The 25,664-nt window shown below is 49.0% G+C and overlaps 1 protein-coding gene across 3 annotated transcripts in view; it reads left to right on the top strand.

Moving 5' to 3' along the window:
* Positions 1–13,850: 13,850 nt before the first annotated feature.
* FAM53B (family with sequence similarity 53 member B) overlaps positions 13,851–25,664 on the top strand; it is a 107,093-nt gene continuing 95,279 nt past the window's right edge. The window contains exon 1 of one of the 3 annotated variants that reach the window (XM_066355485.1): positions 13,851–14,356. The gene's annotated coding sequence lies outside the window, so the exon portion shown is untranslated. Of the gene's footprint in view, positions 14,357–14,530; positions 14,918–25,664 lie in introns of those variants that run through there. The other 2 variants (XM_066355490.1, XM_066355491.1) reach the window with 2 other exon arrangements.

Raw genomic sequence — 25,664 nt, forward strand, 5'->3', positions numbered from 1 at the left:
TTAAAATATATGTTATCAAACTTAAAAAATATTGTGTTGAGGCTGACCAGGTGGTGATGGAGTGGATAGAACGTCGACCTGGGACACTGACGTCACAGGTTCAAAACTCCTGAGGTCGCCAGCTTGAGAGCGGGCTCATCTGGCTTAAGTGCAGGCTCACCAGCTTGAGCATGGGGTCACCAGCTTGAGTGTGGGATCATAGACATGACCAGTTGTTGATGCCTTAAGTCCAGAGGTTGCTAGCTTGAAGCCCAAGGTTTGAGTCCAAGGTGGTTGGCTTGATCAAGGGGTCACTTGCTCTGCTGTAGGGCCCTGGTCAAGGAACTTATGAGAAGCAATCAATGAACAACTAAAGTGACGCAATCATAAATTAATGCTTCTCATCCCCCCCCCCCCAAAAAAGAAAAAAAATTGTGTTGATTTTACAAACTACACATGGGATCTTATATCATAGAAATGTATAGTTTTTTTTTTTTTTTTTTTAATATTTTATTTATTGATTTTTTTAGAGAGAGAGGAGTGTGAGAGAGAGACAGAGAGAGAGAGAAGGGGGAGGAGCAGGAAGCATCAACTCCCATATGTGCCTTGACCAGGCAAGCCCAAGGTTTCGAACCGGCAACCTCAGTGTTCCAGGTCGACGCTTTATCCCACTGCGCCACCACAGGTCAGGCGAAATGTATAGTTTTTAATTTATTGAGATCTGGTCTGTCTTGTTTTTTTACATTCCTATTCCTTGATTTTCAGTATGATAATAGGATATAAGCACTGCAGATTTTGATCTGTTAAGCATATGCTATTTTAAAGCACCAATCTAACAGAAGAGACTTCCTGTGTGAGCAGAATGAGACATCGAGTTTGATTCACCATGAGCTTGGAATGGCCTTTGTTCCAGCTCCTTGAGTCACCAAGGGGGGGGGGGGGGTCTGTTTGAGCCATTTGCAGAAATGAAGGATTTTGAGGGGGAACCATGGAGCTGTTGATAAGGTCAGGAGAAGGGAGTTGTCTCCTTATCAGTTTAATCCTGAAGGAAGCCAGCCTTTCTGAGGTCGGAACCAGAACACGCGGAAGGTCCAGAAATGCTAACACTCAGTTAGCATTTTCAAATAATACCATGCTTTCAAAACCAGGCCAGTGAATGTCGGCGAGCTACCGAAACAAGGCATAGATACGTTATTGTCAAACTTAGTGTTGTTAAATCATATGACCGTGTGGGTCATGGGGGGAGAAGCGATGTGGTTATAAAGAGAGCAGTGAGTTGTGTAGTGAGGGCTGTTCTCCCTGGATAAGAAGTTGGAATTGTAATTTTATTTCATCAAAAGACACTCTTATTTTGGGGAAAAATAGTTTGAAATGCAAACGAGAGTTCTCTATGGAGCCTGCACAGAATTGTTGCTTTTCATTATGATGTTATTACTGCATAACAGACCACTTCTGTGTGGAGGAAGTGCGCTCGGGCCCAAAGGGATTTCAGGCCTGAGTGGGCGGGCTGCAGCGCTTAACAAATAGAAAGTTGTCGGAACATTTTGTTTAAAGCCAGGTGCACAAATCAGAGTTGCTCTCTGGGACTGGCATGTGTGCCTGTGAGAGTCAGACCTGACCCTACACTTGGCAACTTGACGAACACCATTTTGAAACGAGCACAGACGCTCCTTGAATGATTCTCTCCATTGTAGCAGCCGCCGGCTGGCCGGCTGGCCTTTCGTCTTCATCTGTGACATGCGTGTGGTGCTCTATTTGGGGAGAAGAAGGGAGGTTAACCGACACAAAAGATTTGTAGTCTGTGTATGAATAATGTGTTTCAATTCACTTAAAGTTTATTTTTAAATTTCCATGACACTGTAATGCAGTACTACATGTTGGCCTTATTAATTCACATTCATCCAGAGTATATAAGAGAAATCGCAATTTTTCAGGAACCTATATTAGTAATTAACTTTTCTGTGGCTTTGGAATAATTTTCCTTAAATTGATAATGCAAAGGACTAGAACATCCCTGCTTATGTTAATAGAATTTGGTTTATGTGCTCTGAAATAATTTTATTTTATGTGTGTGTGTGTGTGTGTGTGTGTGTCTGTGTGTCTGGTAGTCTACCATGAAAAAATACCAAATTTGTGAGAAACCAGTTGCTCTCCAGGCAGGACTCTGCTGTGGGGAGACCTGGCTTTGATTTCCTGTTCCTGGCGCTGGGAGCCGGTGGGGTCTGTCTGTGCTCCAGGAACAACAGCCTCTGCTTTGAGAGCAGATGGGCTTGGGCTGGAGTTCCACTGCGGGCTCTCTGGCTAATTGTGTGCGGGGGTGTGTGCGGGTTTTGTGTGTGTGCGTGTGTGCATGTGCGTGTGTACGTGCGTGTGTGTGTGTGTATGTGTGTTTTGACGGGCTCTGCAGGGCGTCTTCCCTGGTGCACTTCCCTGGAGGGAGGCTGCTGTCACCTAGAGCTTGATTGTGGGAGACAAGGAGCCTGATAAGTTGAAGGACACTTGCGTAGTGGGGGTGGGGGGGAGAGAATTAGGAAACCCTTGTCATTTCTTTCGGTTAGGCAGGAAACAGAGATGTCCTTAGAGGGGGGGGGGCACGTGAGCATGGTTTATTAACAGTTAATTCAAGAAAATTAATGCTAATTTATTCTTCATATACACCATGTGATTCGTTAGAAAAGTAAAAGAATAGTTTGAAATTCTTTGGTCAATTAATGGATTCCTATGTTAAGGGCATAGAAATGAAACTCAACATTAAGCAAACAAAATACCCAGGCCCACAGGCTACATCAACGCTGAATAAAACCGGCTCTACAATGGAGCTCTGAGAAGCAAGGGGCAAGGAGCCTAATGAATGATTGAGTGTGACCTTAGCAGAGTCCTCGAAGTGTTGTTGACAGATCATTCATTTCCATAGTAGATGTCAAGATGGCTCCAGTAACCAGGGAAAAAGAACCTACATTGGGACAGACTGAGTTTTAAAAATCTTGACAACACAGTGCGTTCAGACTGATGATGAAAAGGGCTCCTCTTACTGACGTTTGAGCCGTCACTGTGTGGACCTGCAGTTTAAGCCCAGGGAAACCAAATTACAAAGATAGGAATGATTCCCTGTATGTGAATGTGTCAGTGTCCTGTTTTTAGGGAGAACTTCAAAAACTGGGAGGTGGAGGCTGGCAGAGTGAACTTGTGTCCTGCTGGTGGCCTTGTAAGAGAGGTAGGCAGCCAGGGATCCATTGTGTCTTAAAGTGTTTGCAAATTACTAGTTTATTAGAGGAAGATAAAAAAACAAACAAACAAACCCAAATCTACTTTGTTCATTTTTACATGGCCTATCCTGAGGAAATGATACATTTTTTTGTTACATTTTTATATATGTATTATTGTTACCGTGTCAGGAAATGGTATGTAAGTGATCTCTATTGTGCATACCTTTTAAGAAAAGCGAATCTAGCCTGACCTGTGGTGGCGCAGTGGATAAAGCGTCGACCTGGAAATGCTGAGGTCGCCGGTTCGAAACCCTGGGCTTGCCTGGTCAAGGCACATATGGGAGTTGATGCTTCCAGCTCCTCCCCCTTCTCTCTCTCTCGCTCCCTCTCTCCTCTCTAAAAATTAATAAATAAAAAATTAATTAAAAAAATAAAATGAATAAAAATCTGAAAAAAAAGTTTAAACAAAACAAAACAAAACAAAAAAAAAGAAAAGCGAATCTAACGCATTTATTTTCCCAAATACCTAAAAAATTTACAAGTGAACCAGCAGTTAGCACTCTTGGATATTATCTGAGGCGCTTAGAGAGAAATCTGACGACAGTCTGGTTGGATAAGGAGACCTGAAGCCTTGTTGATCGCTTCTTGTTAGCAGGCTCATGGAGGAAGCAGTTATAATTACCATGCACACGGCAGCACTGTTGGGATGGTCAAGGTCCCCCCTGTCGCCTTCCTCGTGACCAGGGGAGGGACAGTCAGGAGGAAAAGGCTAAATGCTGCCAGTTCACATTTCCTCCTAACCCCTCCTCTCACATGAAAATGTCAGTCCTTTGTTCCCATCTAATTTTAGTACATCCTGGCTGAAAAAAAAAAAATCTTAGGATGAACCACGTTAAGATGATTTCCAAGCATGGGACTTGGCGGGGCGGGGCGGGGCCGGGCGGGGAGGGAGGCGGAGAGTGGAGGGAAGCGGTGTGCCCGGGCTCTGCCCACCTCCTAGCAGCAGCCTGTAGGTTTGGGTGAGGGAATCAATGTAGAGGCACTGATGCAGCGACAATTAGGTTTTCCTTCTGTGTCTTCAACAAGATGCCTGGCGGGAATCTGAGTGGGGGAAGTCATCATACGGGACTTAATAAAATAAACTGGGTTGAATGAAAGAGTTGCGTGCAAGTTTTGGAGGAAAGGCCTGAAATTGTGAGTGGGAACTACATGATGTTCTATTTATAAATAGAACCTTTGAGGTCGGTTTGTGACGGAGTGAAACTGTGTTTATGCCATTGTTTCAAATGCTAATAATATTTGATTTTTGAGAAGCAGTCACAGGGCACATTCTCTCTGGAGGGAAATCTCTGGTTTCCTCTAGAAGGAAAGCTGTTTCTGCAAAGAGCCAGTTGGGCCAAATCATTGGTAATATAGTTTGTTCAAGAGATAGGACAGAATTCCACAGGGCTTTGAAGTGGGAAGTGCCAATTGTTGTGGTTATTATTTTAATTAAAAAGTAACTTAACTGGATTAAACTCTGAGGGGAATTCCAGAATTCCATACTTTGAACCTCACTGTGAAATAAGCTTGTCTTTTCCACAGGTTTGCTCATTTGGGGAGCTGAGGCTTCCCCTGGGAATCACTGAATGATATGGACTCTGTGTGTGTGTGTGTGTGTGTGTGTGTGTGTGTGTGTGTGTGTAGCCAGAAATGAGAGAGGTCATTTTCTTATTAAGTTCATTTGATGAATGATTTAATTTTCAGCAAATGCAATATCAAATTATTTTCTGAACTTGAAATTTATTTTGGTTCTTTTTTTATTTTATAGTAACATAATTTGTGTTTAAAATCTGTTAAGTATATAATAGACTAGATACCAAAGGAAAAAAAAATTTTTTTACTACTGAATTTTGGAGAAAAAGGTGATTGGAACCTAGGCAACTCACTTTCTTTTTCTGGGCTTCAGTGTTTTTTCTTTACCCCCCTGAAACAAGAGTACTCAGTAGAGTATATTTAAAGTTCATCTCTATCCCTGTATTAGGTTAGGCTGCCATAGACTGGGCAGCTTAAACAGGAGAAATTTATTTTTCACAGTCTGGACATGGAGAATTCCAAGATCAAGGTGCCAGCCAGGTAGGTTTCTTTCTGAGGCCTCTTCCCTTGGTTTATAGGTAGCCACTTCCCTGTGTTTCACATGACCTCTTTGCGCATGCCAGGGGGGAGGAGAGTGCAATCCAGTGAGCTCCTCTGGTATCTGTCCTTATAAGGGCACTAACTCTATTATAAGGGCCTCACCCTCATGAGCTCATCTAACCTTAATTACCTCCCAAAAGCCCCATCTCCAAATCCTTTCACATTGGGAGGTAGGACTTGCACATATGAATTCTGGGGAGACAAATTCAGTCTGTAATAACCGCTGAAACTGACCCAAGTTTTAGGGAAAGGCCTACAGGTTTCCACTGTATATGGGAAATGTAAATACTCCGTTAGATTAATATCAATTGTTAGGTCACTTTATGGTTCTTTTAAACCAAGGTATCTATCTATGTATTTGAAAAAAATATTATGTACTTATAATAAAACATTTGAAGCAATTGCATGAGTATTTTTCAAACTAAAATTGTGTGCATGCATTGGTAAACCTTGGAATTGAATATTGTTTGTCTCTGATATGTATTTGGTGATTTCAGTTTGTATTCATTTGACTATAGAGATGTTTTATCCAAGAAACTCAGAAATTTACATCTAATTGGTTAGTCCACTTCTCCTTTATGTATGGAAAGATTGAGATCAACTTTGGGGCCAAGAGAAATTGTGGTAATCTGAAGGATCTCTCTAATTTTTTTTTAATTTTTATTTTATTTATTCATTTTAGAGAGGAGAGAGAGAGGGAGAGAGAGAGAGAAGAGAGAGACAGGGGGGAGGAGCTGGAAGCATCAACTCCCATATGTGCCTTGACCAGGCAAGCCCAGGGTTTCGAACCGGCGACCTCAGCATTCCACTGAGGTGCTTTATCCACTGCACCACCACAGGTCAGGCCGGATCTCTCTAATTTGATTCTTCTTTAGCCCAGACACACACAGACCACATGTCGACAGGTGACCTGAGTGTCTCCCCTAAACCTCTCCTGCTACACGGAGACGCCTGATTGAGTAGAGCACGTGGGCCTGCCCTTCTTACGCCTTATACATCTCTCTCTGGGATCCTCTGCGGGATCCTCTCCGTCTGTCCTATACCAGCTTATCCCCCCAAAGAAGTTCGCGTATGTTAAAGGTGCTCGCAGAGCCTAATGTGTAGTAGGTACTTTTATTTAAAGTTGGTTTTCCTTTCACACTTCTCTCTCCAGTGGTTTGGTTCAGTGCAGAGATACAGTTGTGTAGACTCCACATAATAATAATAATAATAATAAAATTGTCGATATTGAATGAGGAAAAGCAGCGTGAAGCAGCTAGCACACACTGGGGCCAAATATTCTTTCCTCCAAGGCCCCTCTTTCCCGCTGGAGCTAGTCCATTGTATTACTCGGAATGTGACTTCTCGGAGCCACCTAGTTAATGTGCTTATTTTCGTTGTAAGGCATTTCTATTCCAGAAGTGGAGAGAAGAGAGGGAGTGCTGGATAAATTAGTAAGAGGGAAAGTGTGGAAATGGTGGGCCTTTCAGAACTACCGGAAAGAAAGGTGTGGCTCCTTCTTAGTCTCTAGATAGGACTGGTGCCAAAAGCCCCTTTCTGTTTAGTTAAGAGAGGACAGGAGGCCTGATCTGTGGGGGCGCAGTGGATAAAGCGTCGACCTGGAACACTGAGGTCGCCGGTTCAAAACCCTGGGCTTGCCTGGTCAAGGCACATATGGGAGTGGATGCTTCACCAAGGCACTGTTTCCAGCGACATCAAACAAGGGAACTGGATGCAGATGACCGACATCAGGTTTGATGAAACTGTGGGGTTAGATTTGGGTCTTGTACTGGGAAGTAGTTGGCTAAGATTGTAGCATTGACTTTCAGCTTGCATCTAGGTTTGATTTCTCTAATTGGTGAGTCATGTTTCTTTTCCTCCTCTAAGTTGAGGTAACAGTGCCATTCACAATGACATTTTAAAGTTTGATGTTGGATAATACTTCAAGCAATTTGTCTGATTGGACTTCATACTAGAACTGACAGCAAATGGTTGTTTATGCTTGTCGAAAAAACATTTGGTTGGTGGTTAAGTGATTAATTCTCAATTTCTGGAGTGCTTAGTATGACTAGAAATGCGGCCAGTCCAGTGTCATTTTGTCTAGCTAACTCAAAGAGCTTGAGTCTTTGAACCATTTTGTATGAGCTCTTTAGAGATGAGGTGAGTACGATATGATGTGTGTCATTAGGATAGACGCTGTCAAAGCATCACTACTTTAAGTTAGATAGGTTAACAGTACAATGATTGAATAACCTAGTATTGATAAAGTTTGTCATTGTTGTTCCTTGTGAAAGTTAAGAGGAGCTGTAAAATAGTACTTAAAATAGCAAGCCAACTTCTCATTTATAATAATTCTTTTCTGTTTCAGGTGAACTACAGGATGGGGTATGCACATAAAAATAGGCAAGCCTGATCCCTCTCATAATGGTTACTGAAACGGCCTTGCATGAAATGAAACATCCTTGCTTTTGGTTAATATAGAAGATTAGCAAACTGCTGAGGAGAGTTAAGAAATCCACAGGCTTGATATAAGATGTAGGGCAAATGTCTTTTTTTTTTTCATATTGCTCCCAGGAATGTTCTAGCCACTGGAGCCAGAGACTAAATTATTTTCTTGGTATTTCAAATCCAAAAGATTCAGTTTTCAAGTTGAGAATTTGAACTCAGTGACATCATAAACAACATTTAGTGTAACAGCTTCCTCACTCCCTAATGAAAATGAAATCCAGTTCCATTTGCATGGGGAGCAGCGGCTTTGAGCATCTCACTGGGGAGGAGTTAAAAATAGCCTTTTCTTGTGGCAGTGACTTATATGGCACATAGTTGACAGAAAAGGAAAGTTAAGTTAAAGTTTGGGCTTGTATCTCAAATACATCTGAATTCCACTAAAGAATAATTTAAGGAAAAAAAACTGAAGTTGTTTTCATTTGAAGATAATAAAACATTGAGCCGGAGTCGATTCTGCATGCAGCAATATGAAAATGTTGTGACTTTTTTGTTATGTTTTTGGTGGAGTAACTAGGCAAACTAGGGTGAGTCCCCATGTTATAGTGAAACTAATTAGACAGGGGTCCCCAAACTACAGCCCGCGGGCCACATGCGGCCCCCTGAGGCCATTTATCCGCCCCCACTGCACTTCCGGAAGGGGCACCTCTTTCATTGGTGGTCAATGAAAGGAGCACATTGACCATCTCATTAGCCAAAAGCAGGCCCATAGTTCCCATTGAAATACTGGTCAGTTTCTTGATTTAAATTTACTTGTTTTTTATTTTAAATATTATATTTGTTCCCGTTTTGTTTTTTTACTTTAAAATAAGATATGTGCAGTGTGCATAGGGATTTGTTCATAGTTTTTTTTATAGTCCGGCCCTCCAACGGTCTGAGGGACAGTGAACTGGCCCCCTGTGTAAAAAGTTTGAGGACCCCTGAATTAGAGTTTACTTGCGCTAAGATCATAAATAGATCAGGGAAAAGCCAGGGAGTAATTACGCTTTTGAATCTTGGTATTAAAATAGTGCAACAGGCTTCGTAAGTTTTACATATAGCAGTAACTTTGAATGTAGGCAGTGAAAGACCTTCGTTATGTTTATTTTTGCTTATTTATCATGCATAAACTTTTTGCTGTTTTTTCATGGCTTATGTTTTCTTGTAGCTCCTGACACTGACTGCGATTATTAACTTTGCAAAAATACAAAAGTAATATCAAGTTGAACTAAATTTTAACTGTTGCTCTGTTCCCTTTGGCTTGCTTCCTGTACCCTGAGCTCTCCCATCCCCGGAGCTGCAAGCGTGACATTTGCTGTGTTTTCAGCACCTGCCAACTTGGAAACCAGGGTTTGTGCTTAGAATTTGGGATTACAACCCACATTTTGTGGCTCACAGTGCCATCCCAGCTGGCGTGCTCCGTACCTCCGTGGTGCTAGACGTTTGGTTACAAAGCTGTGCAGATTCACATGTGCGGATTTCAATAGGCATTCCCCTTCAAGCTGCTTTCAACTCTTATTCCGTATCAGAGCCAGTTGGGTTGGTATTGTTGCATTTAAGGCTGCAGTTATTTTTCAATGAAAATGAATTTGTTTTATTTAGTTTTTTTTTGTGGTATTTTCCTGAAGTTGGAAACGGGGAGGCAGTCAGACAGACAGGAGTCTGTCCCTGCATGTGCCCGACCAAGATCCACCCGGCATGCCCACCAGGGGGCGATGCTCTGCCCATCTGGGGCATTGCTCTGTTGCAACCAGAGCCATTCTAGCGCCTGAGGCAGAGGCCATTAGAGCCATCCTCAGCGCCCGGGCCATCTTTGCTCCAATGGAGCCTTGGTTGCGGGAGGGGAAGAGAGAGACAGAGAGGATAGAGAGGGGGAGGGGTGGAGAAGCAGATGGGCACTTCTCCTGTGTGCCCTGGCTGGGAATTGAACCTGGGACTCCTGCACGCCAGGCCGACACTCTACCACTGAGCCAACCGGCCAGGACTTAATTAGTTTTTGAATAAAAAAATAACTCTTTTCGCCTGGCTGGATGGCTCAATGGATAAAACATCATCCCGGTGCACTGAGGTTGTAGGTTTGATCCTGGTCAGGGCACAATACAAGAAGCAACCAATGAGTGCACAACTGAATGGAACAACTAACTGGAACTACAAGTTGATGCTTCTCTCTCTCTCTCTCTCTCTCTCTCTCTTCCTCTTTCTCTCCCTTCCTTCCCCTCTCTATCAATGGAAAAATTAAACAAAAAAAGGGAACTGTCTTCAAGAACTGCAATATTTCATGAAATATGTTTGTATAGATATGGAACACGCACACATGAAATTCCAGCCAGAGCTGTAACTCGTTTTCATCAGCGAGATGGCGTCAGAACACAAGATAAAATACAGGGAAGAACAAGGTTCAGTGTGTCACACATGCTCACACAGGTAGGGTGGCAGTTGAGCCTGGATCATAGATGTGGGAACAATTACAGAACTTACTTTGTTGAATAAGATCCACATAATAAAATTGCCACCATCATAAGTACAGATTTTTGGCTTCCATCTATAATCAAAACTTTCCGTATTTTCCAAAGAAGCGTATTTTGCTAACTTGTTTTCAGTAGTCGATCTCTTTGAAAATGTTTTGGGTGAACCTGGTGATGCCTGTCTTCCCGTCATCTATTATAAAAATTTTTTTAGAGATTCTGTTTTTATTTTTTTTTGTCTTTTTTAAAAAAATTTTATTTATTGATCTTAGAGAGAGAAAGGCAGGAAGGAGGAGCAGGAAGCATCAATCAGCTCATAGTTGCTTCTTGCTTGTGCCTTGACCAGGCAAGCCTGGGGTTTCAAACCAGTGACCTCAGCATTCTAGGTCCAAGCTCTATTTACTGCGCCATCACAGGTCAGGCAAAAGATTCTTTTTTTAAAAAAGATCTTTTCAGATGTAGAAAGGACTGTAAAATGTGAATGACTGGCTTTTAACACAACAGTAATGACAAAGGGGTAGTGGCTTTTGGAGGCTGAATAAAGTTAACACATCTGTATACCGCTGCTGGGTTCAGTGTCTAACAAGTCTGATGTCTGTCTCACTGACTTTGTTAGTCTGAAAAGAATATGTTATCCTCAGAGACAAACTAGTTTATCAGTTTTTAGTGGTGAGCTCTTTTTTTTTTTTTTCATTTTTCTGAAGCTGGAAACAGGGAGAGACAGTCAGACAGACTCCCGCATGCGCCCGACCGGGATCCACCCGGCACGCCCACCATGGGGCGGCGCTCTGCCCACCAGGGGGCGATGCTCTGCCCATCCTGGGCGTCGCCATATTGCGACCAGAGCCACTCTAGCGCCTGGGGCAGAGGCCGAGGAGCCATCCCCAGCGCCCGGGCCATCTTTGCTCCAATGGAGCCTTGGCTGCGGGAGGGGAAGAGAGAGACAGAGGAAAGCGCGGCGGAGGGGTGGAGAAGCAAATGGGCGCTTCTCCTGTGTGCCCTGGCCGGGAATCGAACCCGGGTCCTCCGCACGCTAGGCCGACGCTCTACCGCTGAGCCAACCGGCCAGGGCCGTGGTGAGCTCTTTTAAAACCGTAGGTGTAGATAGATTTGATGGGAAAACCTGAACAACACTGACTGGTCCTTACTCAGACTTCATTCAAAGTTGAGTCTGAATCTCACACTTGTTCTAAAGGCACAAAAATAAAACATCCACTAACTACCTAGGACGATCCTTAGTGCATATCAAAACCCAACCTTTACCCTCCTTTGCACAAATGTGCTTAGGTGAATACATTTATTAGCTTGTTGATACAAGTTATACTTGATCACACCCTTTCTTAATAAAATACACCCTTTTGTGTCCTGTTGCTTAAGAGCTTTAAACTTGGACCAGGGGAGCTCTCTATGGAGAAGGAAACTAAATCTCCCAGGCAGTTTTGAGTGGACACGTAATGCATACTTTGCACACAGGGGTTCCTCCATTTGGTGGTGCTGCTTTGAGGGGAGCCAGTCCTGTGTTTTATCCCTGGGTTTCATATATTGGTTTTGGAGCAAGACTGTCTGTAATCCCCACATTTTATATTTCCCAGGGTGTTCATGGTTTAAGTAGATTAGTGGTAGTCGATTATAATGGAAAAGTTACAAGAGATCATTTTTGGATTACTTATGGATTTATGCCTAAATTGGCCTGTGAGTTTGTGTTTAGGTGTCTGGTTGTGCTGTGAATCTGGTTTTGATTTGGTTTTGACCTTTGGGAATTGAACAAAGGTAGGCAGCCTACCCCTTTCCTCCGGTTGTCGCTTACATTGTCTCCAATCCAGACCTCAGCTGAGTTTATATTTACTCTTCAGAATTGAGCAAAACTCTAATTTACAGCCTTTTGGATGGGATTTTTTGTTTCCATAATAAAGACCTATGTAGTATAGCCTTAAAAAGTGGGGATGTTTGAGATCTATAGGACTTAGTACACAATGTGGGAAGAGCCTTTGATAGCATGAAAGGTTAAGTGACACAGGCCTTCATAGATATATTTTTAGCCTTTGGGGATTCATATTAAGTGAGAAATACCTATTCACTGGTTAGTAGCACAACTCCTTAAGCAGGTATTTAAGTTCTGTACACTCTCAATAAAATAAAGCCTCAGAACCAGAAAAACAGGCTGCTTTAGGGTGGAAAGGGAGCTGTAGAGCCAGTGAGCTAGCCAGAACCACAATCCTTAGAATTTTGTGAGACTAAAATCATCCTGAAAGCAAGAATAATGGTTGCAATAATTGTTTCCAGCCTCCGGACCCCAGCATTTTGTTTTTTAAGTTGACCTGATGAACTGGTAATTGCAGGAATAAACTGAATGTTTGCCAGCAGGAGTCACTCTAGGCCTCCTAATAAAAAGTAAATTAAACTATCCTTAAAGCTCTCAAAGGCTGAGGTGACACTGTGATAAGATGTCATTAGGGAAATGGAACAACATTCCCAAATTATCCCTGGTGGCTTTCTTTGTTCAACCTAGGAAGACTTGGTTCTCGCTCCTTTCAAAATTGGCCCTTGATAATTGGATTTTTAAAGCGATGTCTGTGAATAAGGATATCAGTATCAGTATTCTGCATATTAGCTCATTTTGGCTTCCTTAGGGTTCTATCCCACATCACCTACTTGAATGAGCAGACATCCTTGCGATTTGCTGTTCACCCTAATCTTGGAGCAGAAATCACTGGCTTGAGCTGTAGTTAGTGTGAAAGGAGATGTTAGCTCATGGTTTTTTGAAAAAGAATGGGTCCAGTGTGATGAGAAACTGAAATATTTCAGCAATAACCATGAAATATAATAGTTTCCTAAGTGCACACAAGCTCAAAAAGTTAATTGTTCATTTATGTTTGATACTGGGATTGAAACGTTGGATTAAAACCAATTAAATGTTCCTAGAAGCAACAGAAAAAGTTTCCTGATTTATGAATAGAACCATTCAGATGGTGCAGACACAATCCATGTAAAGTAATGAGGTGCTTTGTTTTTTTGGCAAAGGAGAACACAAAACAGGCATAGGGAGTTCTTTAAAAAAAAAAAAACTTCTTTAAAAAAAAAGATCTTTGGATACAAGGTTAATAAAATAGCCTACATACACCGATAGGCAGCGGTGATGGGAAGTCTAGGGCTTCACTTCACAAGGAAAACTCCCCTCCCCCAGGTGAGCCGCACAATGAAAATACTCTGCTTATTCTATCAGGGTTACATTCCTGAACTTAAGTCAACATCCTAAGTTACAGAACTAAACATGCTCTGCCTCTGCTTAGCAACCACAAATCCTTCCTTCACCAGTTGCATGTATTTGGGATGTGGCTTCTGAAGTACACATTCCTTTATTTCGATCAACGCCCGGAGTTAGGAAACTAGCGCTTTAGTTTCCTCAAGTGTGACAACACTAACACGACCCCCTCCCCCGCCTCCCAGCTCGCCCCTGAAATGAACGTTTTTTTAAAACCTCAAAAAAAAAAAACCCCAACAACCCGGAAGCTGCCCATCTGAAGTCCACGCGGCCCGGTCCTTTAGTCCCGGCTCGTGCGGGGGGCGGGAGGAGACGCCCGTGGGGCTCCTGGCCCCCGGCTCGGGCCGGGGCCACTTCCCGCGTCCCGGGCCCCGGCAGGCGCGAGCGCGGCGAGCGGCGCGCGGCTCAGCTCGCAGGACGCCCTCTAGCCCCGCCGGCGGCGCGCCGCGACACCCCCACTCCCCGCCCACCGGCGGCTGCGCGCACTGCACCCTCGCCCGCCGCCGCCGCCCGGGCCCGGGACGCCGTCGGCACCGCGCCGGTCCCAGCGACACGCAGCCGCGTTCGGCGGCCCCGCGGCGGCGGCGGGCGCGGGCGGCCAGGCCCGGGCTGCGTAAAGGGACGAGTTGCAAAGAGTTCAGGAAGTGACAAGTCGATTTCCTCCGCCCTGGGAGCCGCTCGGTACAAAGCGCTCGCGCCGGCAGGAGAGCGTGCGCGCGGCGGACGCGCGGCGGCAGCCCGGACGACTTGGCGAGCGCCGGCGGCGACCGCGCGGGGCCCGCGCCCGGAGCGCCCCGCCGCGCACAGTAAGCGACCCGGGCCGGGCGGCGGTGGCGGCCGGGGGTCCGGTCCCGAGCGGAGGTCCCTGCCGGGTGCGCTCTGACTGCCGGCTGGGGGGAGCCGTTCTCGCGCGTGTGCTGGGCTTGCCCTTTTTTTTTTTCTTTTCTTTTTTTAGATTATTTTATTTTTACGTTGCTGGTTTTCTTTTTTCCGGCCTGTGTCGCGTTGGGTGGTTTGTCGGGGTGCCGGGTCTCTTCCCCTGGTGCAGGCATGAGACTTGTCAGAGCGCAGCCAGGGGGATGAGCCAGCCCGGCCCCTGCGGAAAAGTCTTCGCTTCCCGGGGAGGGCTCGGGGCGGGCTGCGCCCGGCGGGTGACCTCGCTCCGCGTCTCAACTTGAGCCCTGGCTTGCGGCAGCGGCCAGGGCGCCGAGCCCCGGGACCCGGGTGGCCCCGCTCGCCCCGAACTTCCCGCATCGTTTGCAGACAACTCTTTTGTTCGCGGAAGTTTTCGTCCGCCACCCCCGGGATGCGGACGCGCAGCGGCGGGCTCCATGGCTGCTGGACTGGCCGGGTCGGTCACGTTGCGGGTGAGGGGGTGTTCAGTCCCGGGCGGGCGAAGCTCGCGGGATGGCCGCGGAGGGGGCTTGCAGAGTGGGGGGCGCCGGCGTGGCTTTTGCACATGGCGAGAAGGGCCGACCGGCACGGGCACACCGGTCGAGTCACATTTTTGCCAGTCCTTGATTTGCAAACCCGTGGGAGTCTGCTTCCCCTCTCGGGGTTTCAGTTGGTGGGGCGGGGAGGGAGGAGGCGAGCATACACAGGGTCCGAGGAGGGCCCTCGTTTTACGTTGCCTCAAGTGGCACCTCCGGCACCCCCAGCTCCCCCCACCCCCACCCCGGCCCGCAGACTTGGGGAACAATGCTCGTGGCGCGGGACAGGCCAGCAGAGTCCCAGTGAGTCGCGCGAGTCGCCTTGTTCGAGTCTTCCGCCCCCGGACGCCCCCTGAAGCCGGGCTCTCTCCATCTGACCGCCCGGGTTCATTAACACGTACTGTACTTCGAACGATGGTGAACAAAGAACAGCTCTTTGCAGCATTTGATGAATGGGATTCTGCCTCCTATAGGCCACACTCCGAGTCTTCCATACGTTATAGTCTCCGGACTCGGTGTTGGGCAAGTGGCCCCCGGCTGCATGCCGTGCCGGGGACCCTGGGCAGGACTTTCTTGCCGCCGCCGCAGCCACCGCCACCGCGCTTGCCTTGCCGGAGCGGGTGCAGATAGAGCCAGGCTGACGGTTGTTCAGCAGGAACAAATGTTTGTTGAATTGGTGGATGGTGGAGACTAGGGACTGTTTCCTATTGACTGCTGCAGGAGTTGGAATGGCATTGTTTATTGGCTTGGTAAGCCAGGCAAGCGTCTTGTGCTTCTTACAACATATTAGCAGACTTCCAAATGACATACGAGCATATGTGTTTCTAGCAGTTCCCACCGGTTGGGAGGGGGATCCCCCCTTGCTCTAGATTCTGGACTCCGGGTTAAAAGATGTCACCCAGTTTGAGGACTTGGGGGAGGAATGGAGTTAGCAGGCTGGGTGAAATTCACCCTTCCTGCCTTGGCTAGGTTTTGGTTTCATTTTAATTTATCCACTTCACTGTAACTTATCTCAGTTAGTTACAGTTTTGATACTGAATTCCACCACCATTCGCTGTGGACAACTAGATAAACAGAAAACAGTTAGTTGTCCCTGTTGATATAGGCCCATGTTCGTGGGAGAAGGTTTGGGTCTTAAATTCAGGATTCAAATCCCCTGAGCCCCGTGTCTGCACTTGGCTCAGGTCTGGATGCTGCCAGTCATCCTGCAGACCTAAGAGGGTGCTGATCCAGTCTGGGAAGTGAAGGAGAGAGGCTTGGGGCAGGTCTGTGTTTTTCTCTCAAATGCCCATCCAAAGAACAAGACGGTTTTAAGACTGGTTCAAATCATGGTGCCGAGGACTTCTTATCCCCCTCGCCCCCCATATTGATGTGCAGTCACTTTAACATCCAAGACAAGTTTTAAATAAAAGCTAGCAGTACCCTTGCCACGGAAGTGAAGTGTATCAGAGCGTTCAGAGGCTGGCAGGACAAGAAGGGCATGCCATTGTTTTGATGGATAATTATTGTTCCCTCCTGTTTGCAGCTTCAGGTATGTTGCATTTTGGAATTTTCATTAGGGTCTTTGGAAAAAGCTTTGAGATAATCCCTTGTTGACGACATGGTGGCGACACTACATTGACATTTTGTGGGAAGCCCTGTTGTTATTTCTTAGGCTATCTTTGTCCCTAACTTTTAGTCTTTCTGTATCCCCCGTCGCTTCCTTTGCTGACCCTGGCCCCTCCGTCTGCAATTCTGAAGAAGCTCAGTGGCCTGGTTGTCCTTTCAGTGGGTTCAGGGAGCGGGCGCCCGCTGGAAGCACAGAAGAGGCCAGCTCTCCTCCCCTGCAGGAGGCTGGAGAGCAGGGAGCCTCGTGTAAAATCCGGGAGCTGGCAGCAGAGGACGCCTCGGAGCAATCGGGTGCACCCTTGCATTGCTTTATAAAAAAGCACGCCCTTCTCACCTGCTCGCTGCGAGTGGCCGTGGGCCCTGAAGACTGGAGGGCCAGACCCATGGTCAGGTGGTTCACTTGATGTTTTATCTGGGCAGTGTGACTTTTCTGAATTTCATACTGTATGGAAGACTTTTTGTTCTTGCCCTTAAAAAAAAAAAAAAGCCTGAAATAAGCAAATACTCAGATCAGCACAACCCCCATCATTACCAGCACCACACACACCTCTCTGATGTGTAATAAAAGAAACCTGCAGGCATCGCTTGTTATGTAATATGCTGATAATACAAGTTTCAGTGTTAGATGGAAACCAGATGTGGAGGGGCTCTCTTTAATTGATCCAGCCAGGGGGACACTTTAATAGATTAGCTCTTGCAAACCCTAAAGGTACCTCCCCCCCCCCCCCCCCCCCACCTGAGAGGAGAATCTCAAACTCGCGGCTTTTTCGAGGTTTTCGCCTCTTGGCTTCTCGTTCTGCTGCAGCTGTCCTTTTTGTCAGAGTCTGCTCTATTGAAAGAACCGGTGTGTTGCCAACACGGAGCACATGGCCGAGTCTGGCGGGGCTCAGTGCAGTTTAACCCCGCTGGGCGCCGCTCTCCTGGGCCTGTCCAGCTCCTGCTTACTCTCCACCCCCTCCAAAGCAGGGCCCGGCCAAGGGTGCTGCTTTGAGCCACACTGACTGCTCTCCCTCTCAGCTCGTTTCTGAAACATCTGATCATCCCAGGAGGGCTGCTGTTGAAACTTGCCCAATGAATCCACTTTCCAAAGTCATTGACTCTCCTTGTCCGGTTAATTTCTCGGTACGCTTCCTGCCTCCTTTATGAAGGTTCCTTCTACACTGCTGAATCACCTTTATTATGGGCCAAGGTCGGGGACTGCCCTGTAATAGCTGACTCCATTAACTGCGGTTCCGTTGCGTGCAGGGATGTGAACTTTGGAAATAAACCCGGAGGCTTGCCTAGAAAAGTTTTGTTTTTTAGCGCAGTTTACATTAACATGATTAATGACCGCGCCACTGAAAAGTCGATATTCAAAAGCAATTTACCGTCCCCTAGGGTTCTTCTTATGGCGAAGTAATTTTCTTCGCTAAACAACTTTGTGTTAAAGGTAACTTCTTCTTTGATGTTTAATCCAAACCTCCTGTGCACACAGTTTTGGATCAAGGTTGGGGCTTCGAAAATTGCAGGTTGCGGTGTCGGGGGGTGCCTGTCTTAACCTTTCCGAACTGGGGGTCAGAGGGCACCAGATCCTTGTCTCTAGAAAGTTCTTGGCGATTGTGATCAGCCCCAGAGTTAGTGCCGCGCGGGTCAGGATGGGAGGAAATCTTCCAGAGGAAAGTTGGCTTCAGGATGTCTTGGAGGAGGGGATGCCGGGAGGCTGGCGCTGAGGACAAGATTTTTTTCTCTCCCTGCAGCGACTGGAGATACTTGAGCTTTTTCAAAAAACAGAGACGTCTTTGCTGCAGCCGCCGCCACCTTCCTCCCCCCTTCTTCTTCTTCTTCTTTTTCTTTTTTCTTTTTTGTTGTTGTTAAATGTGGGTCGATTGAGAGGGGGAAATGCTGATGGGTGGGTCTGAAAGCAGCCTTAGGAACCCGAGAAAATAAAAACACATTTGAAGGACTGGGGAAGATTTTGCATTTCAAAGGGTCCACCTTGTAGAATTTCACATCACGTCAGGGGTTAGGGAGAAGTGTGACAGGCACCCGGGCTTCTCTAATGGCTCTCCTCCTCTCCTGCTGTGGGGCTGCGAGCCTTTGCGGGGGGTGGGGGGGGGGGGGGGGTGGGGGGCAGCTTGGCCAGAGGCCGCAGTGTTGTGGAAACAGTGCCCCTTAGGCATCTATCGTCCCCTGGAGGGACCTTTTCCACAAGGCCACTCTAAGGAGGTAAAAACGGACCATTTTGATAAACAGCCCATTTGACCCCAGCATGCAAGGCAAGCTGACTCTTGACTGTGCTGTCTGTCTGTCTGTCTGTCTGTCTCTCTCTCTCTCTTTCCTTCTCCCATGAAACAGACACAGATTCTCCTGCAGCCAACTCCCATGATTCAGGACCATGCAAAGTTGCAGATCATTCAAAGAATCACAGCAGGGCCCACTCACTGGTCGTTGAAGGTCCACCCTGGGCCAGGGACTTGGCATACGCTCTCTGATTCTTAAAGCAATCCCGCAGTTACAGCTGAGGAAACGGAGACTCAGAGAGGCCAAGTAACTGGCCCTAGGCCACACAGCTGGAAGGCCTAGAACAGGGGTCCCCAAACTATGGCCTGCGGGCCACATGCGGCCCCCTGAGGCCATTTATCCGGCCCCCACTGCACTTCCAGAAGGGGCACTTCTTTCATTGGTGGTCAGTGAGAGGAGCATAGTTCCCATTGAAATACTGGTCAGTTTGTTGATTTAAATTTACTTGTTCTTTATTTTAAATACTGTATTTGTTCCCATTTTGTTTTTTTACTTTAAAATAAGGTATGTGCAGTGTGCATAGGGATTTGTTCAGAGTTTTTTTTATAGTCTGGCCCTCCAACGGTCTGAGGGACAGTGAACTGGCCCCTCTGTAAAAGTTTGGGGACCCCTGGACTAGAAGCTAGTAGCTGTGTCCAGGTCTGTCTTGCTTTGTGTGCCCCGTGCTTTCAATTGGTGTGCTCGTCAGACAGAGGCATGGGTTCTGTTTTATCTCAAAGCATCAATTTTTGTTAACACCATGGGAAACTTAGAAGTTTTAACTGCCTTTTCCCTGGCCCCTCCCTGTCCTATAGCTTTTTTTTTTTTTTTTAAATTTTCCTTTTTATTAAAGGTGTGATTGGATTCTATGGCTGCCATAGGACCAAAGTCAGTGCCTCCGTGGGGAAGACTTGAAATGCTTTGCTTCATCCTTACGAAAGGAGATTCACAAGAAAATATAATCATTCCCAGTGACCTTCTGGGGGAAACGGGGAAATAAATCTGGCAGCCCACGAGAAGTGTCACCATTTATTCAGATGCCATTTTCTAGTCAAAGAGGTTGTTAAAAAAGGGTTTCAGCATTCTGTGGTTTGGTTTACTGGGTTTTTCTTTTTGCATTTGTCATTTCAGATGTCTCCAAGGAAATCATTTTGTGATACTTGCCACCCCAGGTTGGTTTACTAGGACACGTTTGTTAGTGTGCCTGAAGTAATCTTATAACTAAACATAATTGTCTGTTCTCCAGCGTGTGGGAACTTGGTACGCCCCAGCCAGGGCCGGGCAGGGGCCCTGCATTCTGTCTCAGACAGATGGCTCTTTGCAGGGTGATCCTGGTTTGTGTGTGGGGGTGGGGTGAGGATACCCACCTCCAGCAAGGCCTGCCTGGCTGGCTCTCCTGCCCTTTCTGTCCCTGAAGAGGTTGTGAACAGGGCTGAGTTTGTAGAATCGAGCGCAGTGGCTCTGTTCTCGGCTTTGGCTGCACGTTGGGATCACCTGGGGAGGTTTGAAAACAAAAACAGAAACCCCCCCACATGCCCAGGTGGCATCCAGGACCAGTCACATCAGAACCTTAGACGAGGTAGGACCCAGCATTGGTATTTTTAAAGCTTCGGCGTTGATTCGCGTGTTGATTCACGTGTGCATTGCAGACTTGAGGAGCGAGGGCTGGAACAGACCCCACGGACATCTCGCTTCACTTCATGGGGGATTAAGGACCTTCCTGTCCAGGGGTGGAATAAACCCTCTTGGAACTTTCCACTGCCATGTCTCAGTGAAGAAGGATCTGAAAGGTGCCCACCCCTGGGTGAAGTGCCCGCTACAGACATCATCTCGGTAGTTCCCGTTTCTGCTGGGCCAGGTCTGGGGTGTACCCCCTCATGCAGGACTTGCCCGTCCCCTCTGAGCCACCTTCTTTCCTGAATGGAGATGGTGGGTGTTACTCAGCCTCTTGTCTTGGGGTCGTTCTCGGGCAGCTCTTGCGTCCTCACCATTCCACTGGTCTGTTCAGCCTCTCATCCCTTCTGCAGGTTGGGTACATGGTGTCTCTCTGGGGTTCACAGAAGGGAAGATGCAGTTTGGGTTCAGGGTGCATGTGGGTGATTCTCAGCGAGGAGCTGGTCCTTTCACCTCGCTGGGAAGCGACTGTCACACAGTCCCCTGGTCCTCCTGTGGCACACTCGGGATTACACCTCACTGAGTGATGTTGAGGATGATCAGGGGCTGTGCTAACAGATCTCTAGTCTGCTGACACAACCTTTCAGAGGAGAAACCCGACCCCTCAGAGGTCCGGGAACTTTCCCCAGGTCACCTGGCCAGTGCACAGAGGGACCGAAGGAGCTGTGTCTCCTGTGTTGCCTGCTCGGGCGCTGTGGTCTCTTCCTGTGAGATTTGAGCCCTGCTCTTGGTCCAGAGGCCGGCGGGCTGTAGTGCAAACCCGAAGGCAAGTGATCACGGTGCAGAGTTCTTCAGCCTGGCGGAGGATGTGCCATCTTGGTTGGCTTTGGCATTCCATCCCATTTTTTACCTCCTCCCCACACCTGCTCAGCAGGGATCCCTGAGGTTGCTGAAATTAGTGCAAGACTCATCCAATCCCCCAGGGGAAACTGAGTCCCAATGGACCATGCTAAAACTGTTTGAGCTTGACGAGGACAACTGTTTTGGTAGCTTTAGCAAAGGTCTGTCCGTCTGCTCTTCTGTGCATTGGTGATGGTGGGCAGATGAGGCTCTGTCTCCTCTTCGGGCCTGGGTCTAGGCCTAATGGAGTGGGCAGAGGAAGCCCTTCATTTCCTCCTGCCTCTCTTATTCCTGCACTCATTTGGCAGGCATTGATTGGGCACCTTTGGAGTGGCTCTGGTGGAGCTGGGCACCTTGCTTCATTAGCTTATTGAATCTTCTGTGCAGCCTTTGGCCGAGGGACTAGCTCTACCTACTGAGAGCAGTGCCGCTCAGAAGAAGGTCCCGCCCGGGTGAGGGACGGTGGCATTTCAGCTCGTCCAGGCTGGTTGCCCCAGTCCGCCACAATGTGCTTCCTTTCTGTCCAGCCCCTGACCCAGTGCAGAGGAGGCTCTGTTCTTGTTGTGAGCAAGGCTGGGGGATGGCCCCCAGCAGTGACGGACTGGGGAGCAGGCTGCTACTGCCCGGATGGGCTTGGGTGGCCATGTGGCAGAGGCTGCGGATGGGCCTGTGGGGGGCCTCTCTCTGCCCCAGCAGCTGGCAGTGCCCTGAAAAAAGGTGGCGGCCCCTCTGGGCCCTAGGGCTGCTGCCTACCCGCTCTGCACTCCGGGGAGGCCACCCTCATTCTGGGCTGCCCTTTGGATGAAGGGCTCTGACGGACAAGGCCCAGCTGGGAGAGGCCCGGGCCGCGCCTGGAATTCCCCTTGCTCTGGCATTCGTGTTGGCCAGGGGCCTGGGAGCGGAGGGAGGTTCCATCTGCTGGCTGCAGGCGGCCTCCCTGCCTGTTGGAGGTAGAGACAAGGTCTTCTGTAGCCGGCCGCGTCCACACTCTGGGTGAGGAGAGGGGTCAGGGGCCAGGGGGTGTTTGTGACTTGGAGACTGCGGCAGGGGTGCGAATGCAGGAGGGGCCCTCTGGGGCATGGTCCTGGGGCTGGGCCCGGGAGCCCCCTTCCTTGAAGCCCCTCTAGCCGTCAAACAATTGGTGTCCCTGGCTGGAAGGTGGTGGGCACACCGCTGCCAACTTACTGGACTTTATTTGCTATGCGAACCCCTTGGCCTCGGGCTTCCACCCTGCTGGGTGCCTCCCTGTTCTTTCTGGAGGACTGAGAGAGCCCGTCTGAGAAGGCCCAGGCGAGGGTGAGGTGGCGTGCGGAGGGATGCGGGGTTGCCAGTGGGCAGAAGTCGGTGCTGTGAGGTCCAGGGCAGAACCGCAGAGGAACTGGGGGCAGAGTGAGAGTGCACCCCGTCTTCATCATTCAGGGCCAGCGCAGCCTTGAGCTCTAGAATTGGTGCCTGGGTTCAAGTCTGAAGCCTGCCCTCTGCGGACCGTTTGCCCTTGGGCAGGTGACTGTCGGCCAGCCTGGGTTCCCTCACTGGGACTAGGGCCATGCTGGCAGACCCAGCCCATGGGTTTGGGGTACTGAGTGAGACCATGGTGGGGACACTTAGAGTCCAGCAAACGTCCATGATCCTCTTGTGTAGCCTGTGGCAGGCACACGGTGTTGGGAGGACAGGTGGAAAGACAAAGCCAAGGATAGGAGTGAGCTTACGGCCCCAGTGGGTGGCAGGACAGGGGGACAGAGCCAGAGGGGACTTCAGTTTTAGATGGGCTTGGCTGGATGGGTCTGACTGAGGCAGGGAGAGCCTTGTGTTGCCCAGCGTTCTCAGATGAGTTACAGATTTTTCTTTGCTGGGGGGAGGGGGGAGGCTTGAAAACACGTGTTACAATTTAGTTTGCATTGTGTCTCTTAATCAGAGCTAAGACTGGTGGAATCTTTTAAGCTTTGTTTTTAGGAAATAAAATCCATTTATCAAAAGTGATTGTGTTTGGGCCTATAGACAGAACATGGAATTTCTGTCAGCGGCAGGAAGCGGCCTCGAAGTCTTGGCTGCGCTCTCGCGAGCTCCCGTGAACGAGTCTCTGGGATCCTGAATGGCCGCACACCTGTCTGGACTGAGAGTGGAGGTCCGTTTTTGGATTCTTCTTGGATTCTTTGCTGTTGACACCTTTATTTGGTTTTGTCCCTTTTTTCTAGTCGGCAAGGGTGCCTTTTACACCTGTGGTCAGCACCCTCTCTGTGCAGGCTGTGAGGTCAGAGCTAGGACACCCGCCCTCAGCCTGGCTGACTGTCGCTCCTGGGGTCTGATCCCAGCTTCCTCTGGACCCCTTCATCACCTGAGCATGACCAGTGGCCTCTTCAGGAGCAGAAGCTCTTATTGGATGAGCTTAGAAGTCATCTAAGCTTTTGAAATGAGCCCTTGATCATATGACAGACGGAAGGGCCTGTCCCCTCCTCAGTATTCGCTGGGCTTCCCTTGGTGAAGGCCAGTGGGTGGGAAGACTTGGTATTATTTCCTGGGTTCTGGGCGGGGCCCTGACTCTGGGGGCTGGTGCAGGTGATGGTGATGTATCTTACAGAGGCCTCTGCAGAGGACCCACCAAAGTGGCTGGGCTTGGGTGTCCAGAGAGAGACTCTTGGATATCATGCAGCTTTGTGGCTGAGGAGCTGTCTGAGGAAGGTGGCCAAGGCATCTGGGCCGCCTCTGGTCCCAGTGGATGAGACCAACCCCCCCCCCCCCCCCCATGCCTGTCTAGGTGCGTCATGGTTTCTGTGCTGAGCGCAGACCGCGGCTGTGCTGGCGGTCCCCGAGGCACAAGTCAGTTCAGTCCGTATCTAGTACACACCTGTGCACGCCGGGCCCCGGGGAAGGCAGAGAGGAGTTAGCCAGGTCCCTGTGTGTGAGGAGCTCACGGACTTGTGTCAGGACAGCCAGAGCACGATTGTTTTTGTTTGGTACTTCTACTGCGTGTCAGGCACGGTGTCATAAATATGACGGAGGTGTGCTGTGCCCAAGGTACTGGTGAGGCCACAGTCCTGTGGGAGTCGAAGAAGGTCGTTTGAACTGAGCCGAAGGGAGGAGGGAAGGGAAGGCTTCCCGAGCCTCCCATGAGCAGGCGTTTAGTTGGCTGACGCCTAGGGAGCAGGTGTTCCAGACCAGGGAGCGGTGTGTGCAGCGTGAGACCGCCTCGGGGGGCACTTGGAGGTCAGCGGGTGGCTGAGAGTAGCCCATACCTGGGCGCCTGGGTGAGGAGAGGCCGATGGGCCGGGAGCTGGGCTGGTCCAGGTTAGGATGGCAGCGGGTGCAAGGTGAAGGCGTCTGGGCACCACCCTGAAGGGCTGGGGGCTGGGGGCCGGGGGCCAGGTTAGGATGGCAGCGGGTGCAAGGTGAAGGCGTCTGGGCACCACCCTGAAGGGCTGGGGGCTGGGGGCCGGGGGCCAGGTTAGGATGGCAGCGGGTGCAAGGTGAAGGCGTCTGGGCACCACCCTGAAGGGCTGGGGGCTGGGGGCCGTGTGCTGACGCTTGCACCTTTGCAGGCGGGTATTTGGGGAGGGGCAGTGCAGGGCAGGGTGGGAGTGGACAACTGGGAGGCCACTGCGTGCCCTAGGAGAGAGGCGGCCAGCCAAGGCAGGGTGCGGGCCGAAGTGGGCGGCAGCTGGTCAGTCACCCGCTGGATGCTGGGGAGGAAGTGTGAGGAGAAGGGAATGTTCTTCTCGAGGGGGTCTGCCTTCTGGTGACACTGCCCAGGGGCCTAGTCATTTTGACCTTGAGGTGACCTCTTTGGAGGGAGGGCTACTTCCCGACGCATAGAATTTTCAAGTGCCATCTCCTCGGCCAAGGCCAACGGGATGTGGTCTTTGTTTATTTTCAGTCAAAGCTCTTACTTAAAGCTGGGGCACTTGGGATTCCCAAGAATTTCCCAAGTTTCTTGCCTGTGGCCGCGCAGGGACGAGAGAACCAGACGAACAGAACCTTTCAGCATTGCGGGAGTTGAAACAAAAGTCCGATTCAGTGTACGACTAAATACCTCCCCCCCCACAAGAAAAACTAGTAACCACGTTGGTATGATTGAGAAGGAGCATCGGTGCCCTGTGGGCTCTGTCGTGGCGTGTTCTCAGTGTGCTGACACAAACACGCAAGAATGTTCTGCCCAGGTCACCTGCCTCCTGGCGCCCGCCCGGCACTCCCGCGGCCTCCACGCCCTCCTATGCCAGCCGGATTCCAGGCCCCGTTGGCTGAGTGACATGTGACTCCGGCCCAGCGGAGGAGAGTTGAGGAAAACGGCGAGCCTATGAGCAGGGTC

The sequence above is a fragment of the Saccopteryx leptura genome, chromosome 13 (assembly GCF_036850995.1).
Source record: "Saccopteryx leptura isolate mSacLep1 chromosome 13, mSacLep1_pri_phased_curated, whole genome shotgun sequence".
Classification (NCBI taxonomy): domain Eukaryota; kingdom Metazoa; phylum Chordata; class Mammalia; order Chiroptera; family Emballonuridae; genus Saccopteryx; species Saccopteryx leptura.